Source organism: Notamacropus eugenii, chromosome 3 (genome assembly GCF_028372415.1).
Source record: "Notamacropus eugenii isolate mMacEug1 chromosome 3, mMacEug1.pri_v2, whole genome shotgun sequence".
NCBI lineage: Eukaryota > Metazoa > Chordata > Mammalia > Diprotodontia > Macropodidae > Notamacropus > Notamacropus eugenii.
In genome coordinates this window covers 240,464,832-240,480,416 of record NC_092874.1, presented here as the reverse complement: position 1 = coordinate 240,480,416, position 15,585 = coordinate 240,464,832, and positions in this window count along the sequence as shown.

Sequence of the window (15,585 nt, the reverse complement as noted above, 5' to 3'; positions counted from 1 at the left end):
AGGGAAGAAAAAGGAACAGGTATAGGAAAGGAAAGGGAAAAAAAGACAACTATCATAGGAAAGAAAGAGAAACCCTCTTAGCAGTAAGAAAGAAGGAAGCCAAGACATAGCTTGTACCATAAGAAGAGCCCCTATGTCATAAGAAACGAAGAAAAAAACAGCTCTGTACCATAAGAAAGAATGAAGAAAAGACAATCCCTTTCTCATGAGAAAGAACAAAGAAAAGACAGAATCCTTGCATCCTATGAAGGAAATAAAGAAAACCTTGGTATCATCAGAAAGAAGAAATGAAGGAAGCTTTGTACCATAAGAAACAAGTAAAGACAATTCCTGTAGCAAAGAAAGAAGGAAAGGCAGAACTCTTGGACTGTAAAAAAAGGAAGGAAAGTGTGAAAGAAGAAAGACAGCTTTGCCTCCTATAAACCTTGTCCAGCCTGTTGAACGCAGCTCACTAGAGCTGACCTGGTAGTCCTGATTCCCAGGCCCATGAATGTGTCTGAGACTGACCAAATATCCCTAGCGTCTTGACTATTTTGTAAATTTCCTAAACCTTCCCCCTCTGGGATTCCCAAACTTTCTGGAGTTTTAGTGGGTATGCAAACTAGCTTACCTTGTGAAACCTTGGAATGTCCCAACTCCCTTGCACCTGTAGCTCCTTTCCTTCTGCTGAAATGCTTTATAAGAACCCCAGGGCCAGTCCCCCTCTTCTGCCTCCCCAGCACTTGCTGCTGTGTGGAACCTTAGTTGCAAATTCTAGCCCTGATTAAATATTGTAATTTTTGCTCTGTTGACTGCTTTCTTGTTATTTCAGGTTGACAAAATCCCACAAGGCCCATCTACAAAGCTGTGTTTTTGTTTCCTATTTTACATTTTAACCCAACAACTCATTGTCATGAAGTGGGCAGTATTCTTCATAACTCCTTTGGAAGCATGGTTAATCATTCCCTTGATGCAGAACTCCTAAGTCTTTTGAAGTTTTTAAAAAAATATTTCTACAATATTGATGTTATATAAAACATTAGAAATTCTCAGAGTATGGTATGGGAACCCCTGGTGGCCGCAAGACCTTTTCACAGAGTCTGGGAAGTAAAAAATACATATATATTCATTATAATACTAAGATGTTTAAAATTAGCTGTGTGACCCTGAACAAGTCACTTGACCTCTCAGTCTCAATTTCTGTTATCTCCATTTTACAGGGGAGAAAGTTTTGGGATCTGTTAGTTCCATATACAATCCAATCCTTAGTGCTGGCTTATTAGTATTAATATTCTTGTTGGCCAGCAAAGGTAGTATCCAGCTTGATGGTTGAATGTCACCAGATTTGGCTGTGAAAGACCTTTAATTGTTTTAAAAAATCGGACAGCAGAAAAACATCTGCTGCAGCTCTGAAGGGAAAATCCAAAAGAGAAGTTCCAGAACCATTCAAGCATTGATATCTGTAATTTGAACAAGTGTGCAGTCTTTTGAGAACTTACAGGGCCAATTTGCCAAGAGCTTATAGAATACTGGTTAAATCACTATATTATCCTATTGGGGCCTGTAGGGCAATCTGACCTCAGACAATAGTTATGTCACCTTGGGTAAGTCATGGAACCACTGTTTGCCTCAGTTTCCTCTTCTGCAAAATGCAGATAATAATAGCATCTACCTTAGGGTTGTTGTGAAGATCAAATGAAATGATAGTTGTAAAGAGTTTAGCAAGATGCCTGGCACATACCAGGGGCTAAATGTTAGCTATTATTATTAATTAAAAGTATTGTAGAATCTCCAAATTGATTTGCAATCAGAACGGTTACAAAATATTTGACATACCCTTGGAAAAGATTAATAATAGCATTTATATAGCTTTTTAAGGTTTACAAAATGCTTTACATGTTATCACACTTGATCTTTACTACCTGTGAGGTAGGTGCTATTGATGAGGTTAATGGTGAGGGGAACCCCAAAATACCGATGGTCCAGGTCATGCTCGAATGAATTCGACTCAAGCCTTCTTAAAGCCAAAGAAAACAAAGTTTATTAAGGATTCGCCTAATTGGGTTGCCTCTTAAGGAGCCTAAACTTTTGTAACGCTTGTATTCACAAGCAGGCCAGACAATCCCAGCTAGACAGAGTCTGAGCTGGATGGCATCTGAGCACCTTCATGGAGGCAAGGTGGGACTTAAATACAGAAAAGAGTATAGGAGGGATCTTGGGGGTGGTCTGGTGGTCCAGGGTGATGGGAGGAGGGGTTTAGGAAGGGTCTTGAGGAGAAGTCCAAGGAGGGTCAAAGGCTGGAAACAGCTGGAGGCTATCAGGAGATATCAGACTAGGGAGGGTTTGGGTGGGAAGCAGGTGGGGCAATCCAGAGATCTTGATAGGGGCAGTATGGGTATGGGGTTGATGGGATCAAGGGTGGGGAGTGCAACAGAGACCTGAAATGATAATGAAAAGCCCATGGGCTTCCTGAGACTGCCTGAACAAATGGGAAGATTAGATTTGAGTAAGAAAGGCCAGATTAAGTGGGAAGATTCAAGGGGAGCTCAAGGAGGCTCCCAGAGTCTGAACCTCATCACTATTATTATTGTCATTTTGTTTTTGTTCAGTCGTTTCAGTCATGTCTGACTCTTCATGACCCCGTTGGGGGTTTTCCTGGTAAAGATACTGGAGTGGTTTGTCACTTCTCCTGCTAGTTTTTTGAACAGGCAAATAGCATTAAGTGACTTGCTCAGGGTCACACATCTAGTAAGTGTCTGAAGTCAAATTTAAACTCAAGATGAGTCTTCCTGACTCTCGGGTTGGCACTCTATGCACTTCACCACCTAGCTGCCATTGTCATTTTAAAGATGAGGAAACTGAAGCTGAGAGGGTATTCCTTTCTCAGCATCTCAGAGCTAGTATCTAAGACAAGACTTGGACTTATGTCTTTCTTACTCCAAATGCGGGACTCACTCCACTATTAATCTTTATTTTCCTGTGTACATATTAATAGTAAAATTTAGAGTTTATTTCCTTTCATATTGAATGGGGATACAGAAAGGTTGCCTGTGAAAAGCTAAGAAATAGGTGGACTGGAAATGGTTGGCAACCCTGGAGTAAAGTTCTCCTTTCTGTAAGAAGCCTTTCACAGGCATCCTTATTTTCAGTGCCTTCTGAGAGTACCCTCTGATCCAAACTGTTATATTGTGTTTGTACGTTGTTGTTTTCATAGTATCTACTACATTATATTGTGAGCTCTTTGAAAGCCAGGATTTTTTTTTGCATTTTTTTGGGTGGAGGGGTGGATTTGAATTCCTTGCCCTTAGACAATGTCTAGCTTGTAGTAGATATGTAGTACATGCTAGCTGATTTACTGACCCCTGGTGCAAATGGAGAGATTTTTCAGTAGTAGAACCATCTCTGCTGAAGAGAAACAGGTTTCTGAGCATTTAAAAAAAAATATTTTAAAGATATCTCCTTCCCTGGCTTTTTGGAGTTAGTTGAGGGAGGTACTTTCCAGTCTGTCTTCTCTTGTAATTCTAGAATTGCTGCATGTGTTGCTTTCTAATATCTCATCCTTAGGGGGCTTAGCACTGCCCCCAACACAGAATTCTGCCAGTTCCTCTACTCCATTCTATGTCTTCAGTCAATAAATCAGTAAACATTTATTGTGGTTGGTCCTTTGTTCTCAAAGAGGGCCATAACTTCAGGAAGATGATGCATGACTTGCAAGTGCATTGAATTTAAATGAGGAATACTTTTGCAAAATCACCACCTTCACTTTCTCCTCCAGAGCGATCTGGATCCAGTGGCAAGAGATAGATCAGAATGATTGGAGATGGCCTTGGATGCAGTGAGAGACCCTAACCTTTTTAAGCTAAGGTCTTTCCCAGGTCTCAGTTTGACTGAGGCAACACCCATTCAATGATTAAGGCAAGGTAAGGAATGAGGCAAAGAATGACCTCTTTTACCTAGTTAAAAAAAAAATCAATCTGGGAGGGGAAGACCCTCAAGGTTTCTGGCCCAAAACAGAAACAATTGCTATTTACATTCACCGTGAGTAAGCAGGGTCCAAACAACGACCCAGTGGGCTTGGGCTTGGATCTATTATTATTGGTCAATCAATGAGAGCCAGAGTGATTTGGGTTTAAGGCTTGTTGGTCCTAAAGAAAGAAATCTAGCCCATAAAACCTAAAATATCTTATGGGGTTTCAACAATGAAAATTTACATTTGTTTGGGCAGAGCACCTGCAGGTAAGGGTATGATACCCTATGTGGACAGAGGGAGAGGAAGAAGAAAAGGAAGGGAAAGGCTGCATTGCCCAACTGTCAGTAGCCAGTTGGGTCCCCGGTGGGGCAGCCCATGATACTCACAAGTTGTTGTTTGTCCTTTGTTTTCCAAGAGGACCTTGACATTTATTAAACATTTACTATGTATCAGGTGCTGCGCTAAGTGCTGGGGATAAAAAAGATACACAGTTCTTCATTTTGACAAGCTTAAGGTCTATGAAAGCAGAAAAGCTGGGTACTCAGCTTGAGGTGGGGGAGGGGAAGGTGGAGTCTAGTCCAAGGATTGCAGCTGGTGAGAAATGAAGAGTTGGCTGGCCTGGGGACCCTCTTTATAAATAGAGGTTTTGGGAATACATCTCCATTCACCTTTACTCCTTTATTCATCCCTGAAATAGAGGATGCTGGGATTACTGATGAAACATGAGTACCAAAGTGGAAGGATGAGGAGTTTCCTGGTGTAATGGTAATTTAAATGGGAAGATCTTTCCCATTCATTAATAGGCCCATGTGACCTGCTTAAATCACCTGGAAGCCTAAGTCACATGTCATGGGAGGAACTTGCTGAATGGGTGGAACAGGAAGAGTGGAGCAGAACTGAGAGGAAGTAATTGAGAGCAGTTAGGGTGGAGGGAGAGAGAGGACACAGGCAAGCAGGCTACTGAGTGTTTGTGGAAAGGACACAGCAAGCAGGGGGAGGCCTGGGAATGGCTTTGTCCAGCAGTGATAATGTGTATTGACTTCTTGTCTACTATGACAGATTTGGCTTTCTGGTTTTGGGATTTGACTTTCTGGTGTCTGAATAAATATTTTTCTTCTGCCTTTGTATGGAAAATCTGTTATACTTTGTGATTCCAAACTACAATGGCATATTCATAGTCACCTTTGGTACTGTGAATATTGCCTGAGCAATACACCTGGTAATGAGGTTTCCAAGGGATATGACAGTGGTTAGGTCTAGGCTAAGGAATATAGGTAATAGGAATTACTTAATGGAAATTCTAAAATTCAACTTGTATTGACTTCTTACATTCCCCGTAGAGGCTGTTAGATTAGTTTGTTGATTAGTGACTAGTATATTAATCTTTGTTAGAAATAATAAATATTATCTAAGTGAGTTAGTAAATCAAAACAATGATGCATTAATGAATCAACAGTTAATCTAATCAAATCAATTACACAAATGTTAAAATATCTCTCTCTCTCTTCCTTCCTCCCCCAAACTGGGCACCCCAAGAGCATAACTTTACCTTTGATTACTGTCACTACCTTGGTCCATCCTTTTCTTCTTGAAGGTTTTACTTGTTGTTGTTCACTTGTTTTTCAGTCATGTCTGACACTTCATGATTACATTTAGGGTTTACTTAGCAAAGATACTGGAGTGATTTGCCATTTTCTTCTCTAGCTCATTTTACAGATGAGGAACCTGAAGCAAACAGGGTTAAGTGACTTGGCCAGGGTCAAATAGTAAGTGTCTGGGGCCATATTTGAACTCAAGAATATGAGTCTTCCTGACTCCAGGCCTGGCTCTCTATCCACTGTACCACCTAGCTGCCCTTGCAGTCTCACCAAAGAAGGGGCAAAAATGGCCAATCCAGATGGCTCACTTTCTCTGCTATTTTGAAAGTGATTATATAAAACATAGTTACTAATAAAATCGTAACTAGGAGGCCTATCAGAAATGGCTCCTGATGTTCCCAGTTATGAAGATTCTTTATCTCAAATATTTAAATCCTGTGCGTTTGCCTAGCCAGCTACTAGCATCTCCCTTTCCTCTTTGCCCACTGCAAACTGAACATACACAAATATTACAATACACATACAAACTGAAGATATTGTGTAATATGACATTTAAAAAGTTCCAGAGACATAATTTCTGGGTAATTAATCATTTGATTAATAATGCTAGCATTTTATTAATAAAAGAGGTTAGTGGCACTCTTGAATGCCAAAGACCATCCTGGTGACAGGCTCAAAGCCTCCATACCTTTGGAAAAGTGGATGTTCCAAAGGGTGGCAATCAACAATGAGAGAAGGAATATGAGTTGGGAATATGAAGGAATATGGGCTTATTCCAATGAGAGGTTGAGAGAGTGACGTCATGTCACTCTTGGACAAAGAGACTAAACTCTACACTCAGACCATCCCAAGCCTCGGGCAATCTAGATAAAGGGTCTACTTCCACCCAAACTTGCTTTAGTGGAACACACTTAGCAGGAAATCTTAGAAAAGATGGTCTAGGTGGGGTAAATTTTTGGCAGAGGTAAGTAATGTCCTTCAAAGGCTGAGTTTTGACCAAGGAAACAGAACAGGGGGAAAAGCCTATATCTGCCCCCATAATTGGTTATTAATAATCATTTCTCTCAGCTGCTGCTGCCGTTTCTCCTTCTTTCTCAAAGAGGACCATGACATCAAGAAGGTGATGTCATGACATGCAAGTGAATTGGAATCAAGTGAGGGAGGGCTATGCAAAGTCACCAATCTCACTTTCACCTCTGGTGCCATCTGAATCCAGTGGCCAGATATAGATCAGGACAACTGCAGGTGTCTTTGGATGCAGTGGGAAAAACAGAGATTAATGAAAAGGAGAAGATTATTATAATAAGAAGTTGTGAAGTGAACCTAGACTAAGATAGTGGCATTGGGAATGGAAAGGACAGTATATAATAGCAATGAATATAAGCAATGCACAGTAGTTAGGATTGATCAAAGACTTTATGTAAGGGAAAGCTCTTCCAAAGCCACAAATTAAATCAGAAGTTATAACAGCCTTAAAGAAAAAAAAAAGCATAGCTGTTTATAAGATGACATAAAAACAGGAAAGCATACCAGTTCTAGCAGCCTTTTGGATCCAAGATCTTTCTCAGCTCTCAGTTTGACTGAGGCAACACCCAGAGAGAAGACAAGAGGAGAGGACGGGAGGAAGAAAGGGAGGGAAGAGCTGTATTGTCCAACTGGAACTGGTCACTTGGGTCCCCAGTGGGGCAGTCTGTACTACTTACAGGTTCTTTATCCTTCATTCTTGAAGAGGACTATAGCATCAGGAAGGTGATGGCATGACTTGGAAGTGAATTGGATTTAAGGGAGGGAGGGCTATACGAAGTCGCCAGCCTCACTTTCTTCTCTGGAGTCATCTGGCTGCAGAGGCAAGATATGAATCAGGATGACTCTTCATGACTCCTTCAGAGCAACCTAAAATTGTTCCCAAAGAGTAGTTAAACTACTCATATCTTTTGATTGAGCAATACCATTACTAAGTCTATTTACAAAGATGATTAAGGAAAAAGAAAAAGAACTTATTACGTTCTAAAATGTTTATAGTAGCCCTCTTTGTGGTGGCAAAGAACTGGAAATTGCAAGGATGCTCATCAGTTGGGGAATGGTTTAACAAGTTGTGCCATATAATTATGATGAAATGCTACTGCATTATAAGAAATGATGAGCTCCATATCTTAGAAAAACATGGAAAGATTTTCATGTAATAATGAAGAATGAAATGAGTAGAAGCAACAGAACATTGCATACAGAAACAGCAATATTGTTTTAAGAACAACTTTGAATGAATAAGTTATTTTGACTATTATGAATACCTATAAAGGACATATGAAGAAAGATGCTATCTGCATCCAGAGAAAGAACTGATAGAAGTATGTATAGAATAATTTTACATACATACATATATACATACATACACATACAGCCCTGTTTGTGTATAATGGTAGCCATCTCTAGGGTGGGGCAGAGGCAGGATACAAAAAAAAGAAGAAAAAAATTTACATGATAATTTTGTTCTACATTTGAAAGGAATAGCAAGTTCTTAGATCTGCAGTTTCATGTACAATTATCTTTTTTTATTGTACTTTATTGTACTTTTTGTATTATTTTATTGTACTTTATTGTATTTTTATTGAAATACTTGTTTTGTTTCATAAATATGATTAATGTAAAAAAAAAGAAAAGGGAACAAAAAGAATTTTTAAAGGAAAATAAAAAAAATCCCTACTGGATGGTGATGATATTTTCTGGTCTTGGACTAATAATACTGTTGTTTGTCTTTAGTTTTTGACATGGAGTTATGTCTTGACTTGCCATGAATTGTATTTAAGTGAGGCAGGGTTACACACAAAGTCATTAACCTCACTCTCCCTTCTAGAGATTAAAGTCCAGTGGCAAATCAAAAGTCATGGGATGCAGTGGATCATCTTGGCATCTGCAATGTCTAAGTGCTCCATGGTACCTGCTTCAACTGCCTTCATGGCCATTGGAAAAAATTGTTCTCATCTGCCCATTCTGCTGAGGAATTCTTCACATGCTTGGGGTAGACATCCCCCTAACTCACAAATAGGTTTGAGATTTGTCTGTTACACTGAACCTGGTTTAGTCCATCTGCCAAGATGGTTTTACCAGGGTGTGGGGACTGCACATGCTACAGCTTCTTGGAGCCACAGGTGAGAGTTGGGTAACAGGTGGATACCAAAAGTGAAAATGGCTCAGCAAGCCCTCGCACCAGAGGTGCTAGTCTTCTCTGAACACTCCATGTACCCCAGACTAATACTACTGAAGTACAGGAGTCCCCACAATTAATGTGGTGCTTCAATTAATAACCAGCTTTCAGCAAATCATTTATTCAGATTGAACTGCAAGAACAGTAGTTACAAATGCTTAGGGTACACTCTCTTACACAGTGTCTATCAGAAGGATGGGTTCAAATTTAAGTGGTAGTGTTGCATGCATGAGCACAGACACAGATACAGAGAAATTAGTGTGGTAAAGGCAGCTCCTAACTCCTAGTTCTGCTGCAAGATAGAAGTCCCTTCTCTATTCATTCTTGCCACATGCTGAGCATCAGCGCCACCAAACTGGCTTCTTAACCTGTGGAAGACCAGAGCTGAACAGAGCAGGCTACAGACAGGAGGATCAGGAACCAGACAAATTTAATTTCTAAGCAATGCTAATATCAATGACAACGCAGTGAGCTGTAGACCTGACAGTGAGAGTTAATAGCAACAACGTGACAAGTTTGATTCACAGCAGGGCTTCACAGCTGGAACTTGTGTGATTTTGTCTGAGCTCAGAGAATACCTGGTACTGGTCAAAGCAATAGATCATTCAGAGGGTGAGAGCAAAGGATTGTCATTATGTCAAACTCAGGGCACAGCTTGCTTGTTGGAAAAATATCTGGACGGGGGTTTCCAGAATCTGTTAACTCTTTATAGTCTGACTCTTAATTGCCAGGAAGTGAGAAGAAAAGCCGCTTCTTTCCTTGGGTGACTGTCTCTACATCCCTACCAATCTAGAGTATACTGCCTGATGGATATAGTGCTTCTGGTAGTTCCGTAGCTCTGACAATGTGGCTGGTGGGTAGGGGGAGAAAGGAGAAGAGAAATTTCCCTTCCTACCTTGCTGCTCTGTGATAATACTGCAGGAGTCTTTATAGCTCCCTGCTCATTCTCATCCAGAGCTCAGCCATTTAAAGATCCAGAAGTGTGATGAACCTCTTACTGAGTCAATTACTTTGTTCCCTTCTTGACCCAATTAGAGAAGTATTTGCACCTTATAAAGAGATCAGGATATGGAATGAATTTTGTTGACATGTTAACATCTCATTATGTGGAATTACATTCTGTGACTGCATCAAAAGAGGTGAGTAAGATAAGGATAAATCCCTCGAGTTATATACACATGTATATGTTTATTATATATATGTATATATATATATATATATATATATATATATATATATATATATATATATATATATATATATATATATATATTAGTTCAATTATAGATCTTAATTATTCCTGAATGAGAGGTAGCATAGTGTAGTCCTGCCTCTGACACATATTAGTGATGTGACCCTAGCCAAGTCACTTGACCTCTGAATTCTTCAAGCAATTCTCTGAGACTATAAATTATACATCAGTTGCTAATCTGCATTAGTGAATTTTTACATGGGGATTAACATTGATGGAATTCGGGTACTGGGATTGCTTTGCAGGGAAGCAGTATTTTACTTAAGGTCCCTCTAAGGGTTTATAAATGCAAAAGATAAAGCAAGAGAGCACAAGGAAACATTTGTACAATTCATCACTGGCATCTGGTTTCCAGTCTGGTTTCTTAGCCTTCATCTGTCAGAAAGAGATTCCCTTGGAAGTATTAGCACTTCCTCTGAACACATCCCTGTAGCTTAAGCAAAATGAGTTATGGACTAGACTAGTTGCTTTGGAAGATATTGCTGCCCTCATTATTTGAGATAAAATTGCTGAGGGGTAAAAATTATGAGAGAACAATAGTAGAGGATTTTAGTCTTGCACAGTCTTTTTTTCTTCCTCTCTGGTGTGAAAGTTCCTAAGATGCAGCAGATTAATATCATTGATATACTGTTCTAGAATCCTCATGTCTGGTTGAATGAATAAAAAATGATTTATTCTTTTGCTTAGAGATGAGATGGTGGCAAAAAAATACATTCCATGGTATCTTTAATTGAAAAAATTGATAAGGAAATAAAAACAAATTTTCTTCAAATGGTAGGACAAGGATTGAATAAGCAATAGGAGTAGAGAGCAAATCTTAAGGTGAAAATGAAGCAGACATTTTATAAAAGCAATTGAAATATTAAGTCATTTAGGCCATGTCTTTCTCTTCTATCTGCTGAAGTAAGTACTTAGTACAGTTCTGTGCACAAAGTAGGTGTTTAATAAATATATTTAAAATTCATGACCAAAAACAAGTTAGTCCTAAAAAATTCAAACTTGTCTTAACATTAAATGTCCACAAAGATGACAAACAACAGTATTTTAAGTATTTTAAAATAAACTTCATATGAATGATTATTTAAAGTTTGTCAATGCAGAATTGTTAATTTATATTGAACTTTAATAATACATGTAACTAGTGCTTGGATTTTTCTCCTGTATTGCTCTCAAAATGGATAGAATCATTAGGAAATAAATGCTAGAAGATTCTGAAAATGCAAAACTTCCTTCAACCTGCCAAGTAGTGTGATTTGAATAATGTTACCCTGTTGTTTGAGATAATCTTCAGGGATATAATTAGAAAGAAATTAGGGTGCTCTTCTCTCCCCGCCTTCCAAAGCTCTGAGCTTCTGATCTCCAAGGCAAGTCTATGTCTGAGGTGGGGGTGGAGAGATCAAAACAAACAAACATTAGGTTCCTACTATGTGCCATGCATTATGCTAAGTACTTTACAAAGTTATCTCATTTAATTGGGCTCCCTCCTGTGTGTTACTTCCATCCTTTGGCAGAGGGCCATGTGGAATTCTGGAAGGCATCTGTGCCCTCTTTCCCTTTCTTGGGCACTTAAGCAGATTCATATCAGACACTGGAATAATTGTGGTGGAAAGTGGTAGCGATAGATTAACTAGGAGGGAAAGAGTTACCCATACAGATAGACTGGTGGAGAATAAAGAGCCCACTTGGCATGGAATTGGGCTGTATTCAGTAGAGTTGAAATGTCCTAATCCTTCGGATACATTCGAGATCTTGGGTGAGACCCCACTCACAGTGCTTCTTAAACTGTGAATTGCTACCCTATGTGGGGTAGCAAAAAATTTGGCAACAGTAAAAGGGTCCTGAACATGCAACAACCAAAAACTAATTAAAAATCAAACCTGCAATGAATCCAAGATGTTTCTGGCAGCTCCTGCCCACTTTGTATCATGCAGCCTTGGTTCTGAACAGAAAGCATGCATCCTCTCAGGTCACAAACAACTCAGGCCCTGAACTAGGAGACCTTACTTTTGTTTATGGTATAAACAGAACCTAATCTAGGTGAATTCTAGCCCTAAAAAATCTCATGCCCTTGCACCCCTCCATTGCAATCTAGGAGAACCCAGCTCATGAAGGAGAAAAACAACCAGAGAGGTCTGGGTAGAGATGGATTCCTTTGTCCAAATTGCTGGAGGTGGCTGAATCTCATGATCTAGACACATTTTCAGCACAGAGAACTGAAGGCTTTCAGTCTACTTCCTCATTTGAAAGTCTATCTCCTATTGCTCACCAATCAAGGTTGATTTCTACCTGTCAGGAACACCTCCTTTTCCAGTTTTGGTGTTCTCTGTGGTTTTGTCTTTGGTTACCAAGAAAAAACACTGACCACTAATTTATTGATTATTAGCTAGCCTAATTAATACATTGATTATTAGCTACTCTGTCTTTTTTCCTGGCTTTTCATTCTTCTCAGTTAATTTTAGGAGACTGGTGCATGATGGTGCCACTAACAGAGACAGTGATGTAAATTCTGAAGGAAAGATAATAAGCTCAGTATAGATCATGTTAAGTTTGAGCAGCTAGTGGGATATTCAGGTAGGAAAATAATGTAAGTAGTTGCAAATGGTCCTGGCATTCTGAGAAAGGACTTAATTTCAAGGTGGAGATTTGTAAGGTCTTCACATTCATAAGAGATAAAGTATGTATGGGGAAAGATAGGGACCAAGGATGGAATCTTTCAGAGCATTTGCCTTGAGGAGTTTGGAAAAAAGGTCATGTAGCCAGTGAAGCAAACAGAGAAGGATAGTTAGACAGATAGGAAGAGAGCTGGGAGAATGTGTCTTGTAGACAAGGACTGATTAGGCCAATTCACTAGCAGAGGTTTGAAATTAAAATGCAATGGGAATCTCTTAGTTCATCAAACCTTTAACCAAAGAAGGCGTACTTAACCATAGGAGAAGAATATTTAGAACAAGGAAGGGTCCTTTATTCAGAAGATAGCTTTGGTTCAGCTGAGTGAAAGTTTCCTGGACCATATATGCTGTCTTCCTGTGGTATGTGTTTGTATTGGAATGGAGATATTATCTGGGGCAGCTCTGTGGAGCATAGAGCACATGTAGAACACATGGCATCGAGTCAGATAGAGTCATCTTCCTGAGTTCAAATCTGCCCTCAGACACTTACTAGCTGTGTGATCCTGTTTAAGTCACTTAATCTTCAGTCTTGTTTGCCTCAGTTCCCTCATTGATAAAATGAGTGGGAGAAAAAAAATGGTACCCCACTCCAGTATCTTTGCTAAGAAAATACCAAATGGAGTCACAAAGAGTCAGACATGACTGAAACTGCTGACCACCAACAACAACAAAAACTCCAGTTAAATAGATTATTACCAGATAATGTCTTCCCCCTTCCCACCTACATGCCACATAACACACCAGCTGAACTCCCTAGCTTTGCCTTCCCTTGTTATCCTCCTGTCTCTCATGCAGGATTCTGCAACAGGTGCCCCTGGATTTTTGTCCACTTCTCAGAGTGATGCCTGGGGTCTTTCCTGCTATGGGCCTCAGTGTCCAATGTCTTTCCTCATATGAGTCAAAGACCCAGGATCTCTACCCATATATAGGGTTTCAATGTGCTAGTGTCTTCCATCTTGCTTAACAGAATTTGACTTAATTCTTATATTCACATCATGAACGGCAAAATCAATTAAAGAGCATGTTTAATTTAGTATCACTTGTCGTGGACATATCATCTTATGCTGGTCGCTTCTGGTCCCAACATTACTTGCTACAATTCTGGGTTTGCTGTTTATTCTGAAGAAGGAGGTGATAGCTCTATTGTATCTGCCCTGGTCAGTAGGCATTATTTCCCGATTTTCTTGCTTCTGTGGCATTTCTTAGGACTTGAACTGAGAAAGCTTCAATTGGTATTTTATTTTTGGTAATCAGTTTCATTGACAGCCAACCTGAATTTTTCTGCTGTGCCAGATGTCACAGCTTTGGTGATGCATGAAAATATATTGTAATTGTTTTTCAACTGGAGGGAAGAAAAAGCTTAAAAAGGGACATAATGCATTTGTACAGAATTGTGCTCACTTCTCACTGAGCAGAGCATTCCCCTAGGATAAAGGCAGAGAAATTTCCAGTTTGGAATATTTTCTAGGAGGATATTCTTGTCTTGAAATTTAGACTATGCATAACTTCAGAGAAGAACTACGTTACCCTGGCAAAACTCGTGATTCCTAACTTTGGTTGAAATTTTCTCTTGCCAAATTGTCCTCCCAAATTGTTTACCTACTTGAATTTTACTCGCACCTCAAATTCCAGCTTGTCTTACCTTTTCCATGAAACTTTGCTTAATGACCCCAAACCTCAATGATTATTTTCTGAACTCTAGCTCTTACTGTCTTTACCATTCCTTTGGTGGTTTTCTTATATTGTCTTGTATTTGACTTTCCCCTGTTCTTGGAATGCACTTCCCTCTCACCTGCACCTTTTAGTCTTTTGCTTTCTTTAAAACTCAGTTCCAAGTGCCAGTATTTAATGAATCCTTCCTGTCCATGTCCTAGTACTTCACCACCCCCTTCCCCCCTCCCCCCCAGCAATAAAAAATTACCTTGTATATATACAAAGTAGTTAGGTGGGGAAAAGAAGGTAGGAAGCATGATAGAAGGCTGACTTCTGTGTCAGAAAGATCTGTGCTCAAATTCTGACTCTAATATATATTGGCTCTGTGATGCTGGGCAAGTCACCAAGTCTGTAGCTCTCCAGTACCAAAGATTGCTAAGTAGTTTTGTACTCTCCAAAACCCCACTTGCACTGGAAGTTTAATTCCCCCAGGGAAAGGATGACTACTATTATCTTGTTCTGTGGAATTATAACCAGGAAAAGTAGCAGATGCAAAGTACGGTAAATTGAAAGTCCAGTTTCTGTCCTCTATAAAGGAAGGCCTTGGGAGCAGTTTGGTACTCCCAGTCTACAGCTCTCCAATCAGAAATGAGAGAGGAGGCTGGGGGAGGTAGTGTCAATTAAGGCCTAGTCAATTAAGGGGTGTAGTGATGAGGTATGAAGTGATGAGCTTATCCTGGGAGGGGCATCTTGTTCCTTGGGGCTGAAACCAGGCACAGTAGCAGATGCAAAGTTTACTCCTAATTATCCCTATGAGTCAAACCTCTTTATAAATAAGCAAATACCTCTCTGAACACCATGGGATGTGTTTTCCTTGTTTCATAAGTGAATTCTAAACTCCAATTGTCTTTTTCCAGTGAAATCAGCTACTAGGTTGACGATCAATGGTTATCTTGAGTTCTGCAATAAATCAGATAGTATAAATCATTTAGAATATTGACTATCTGAGGTTAAATTGTAACAGAAATCAACGGCACATTATTATTTCTGGTGATATTCTATACAGTAAGAGGTTTTCAACAAGGAGTATGAACACTTTGCTCCAGACCAGACAGATGACAAATAAGCATGTTAGACTCTCACCAGCATATTAGATAGTTTTCCACATTTTATATAGCTATTGAGCTTCATGATTGATTCAGGAAAACTGACCTATTGTAGTTAGAATTCTCCTTACTACAATACTTAAAGATATTTTA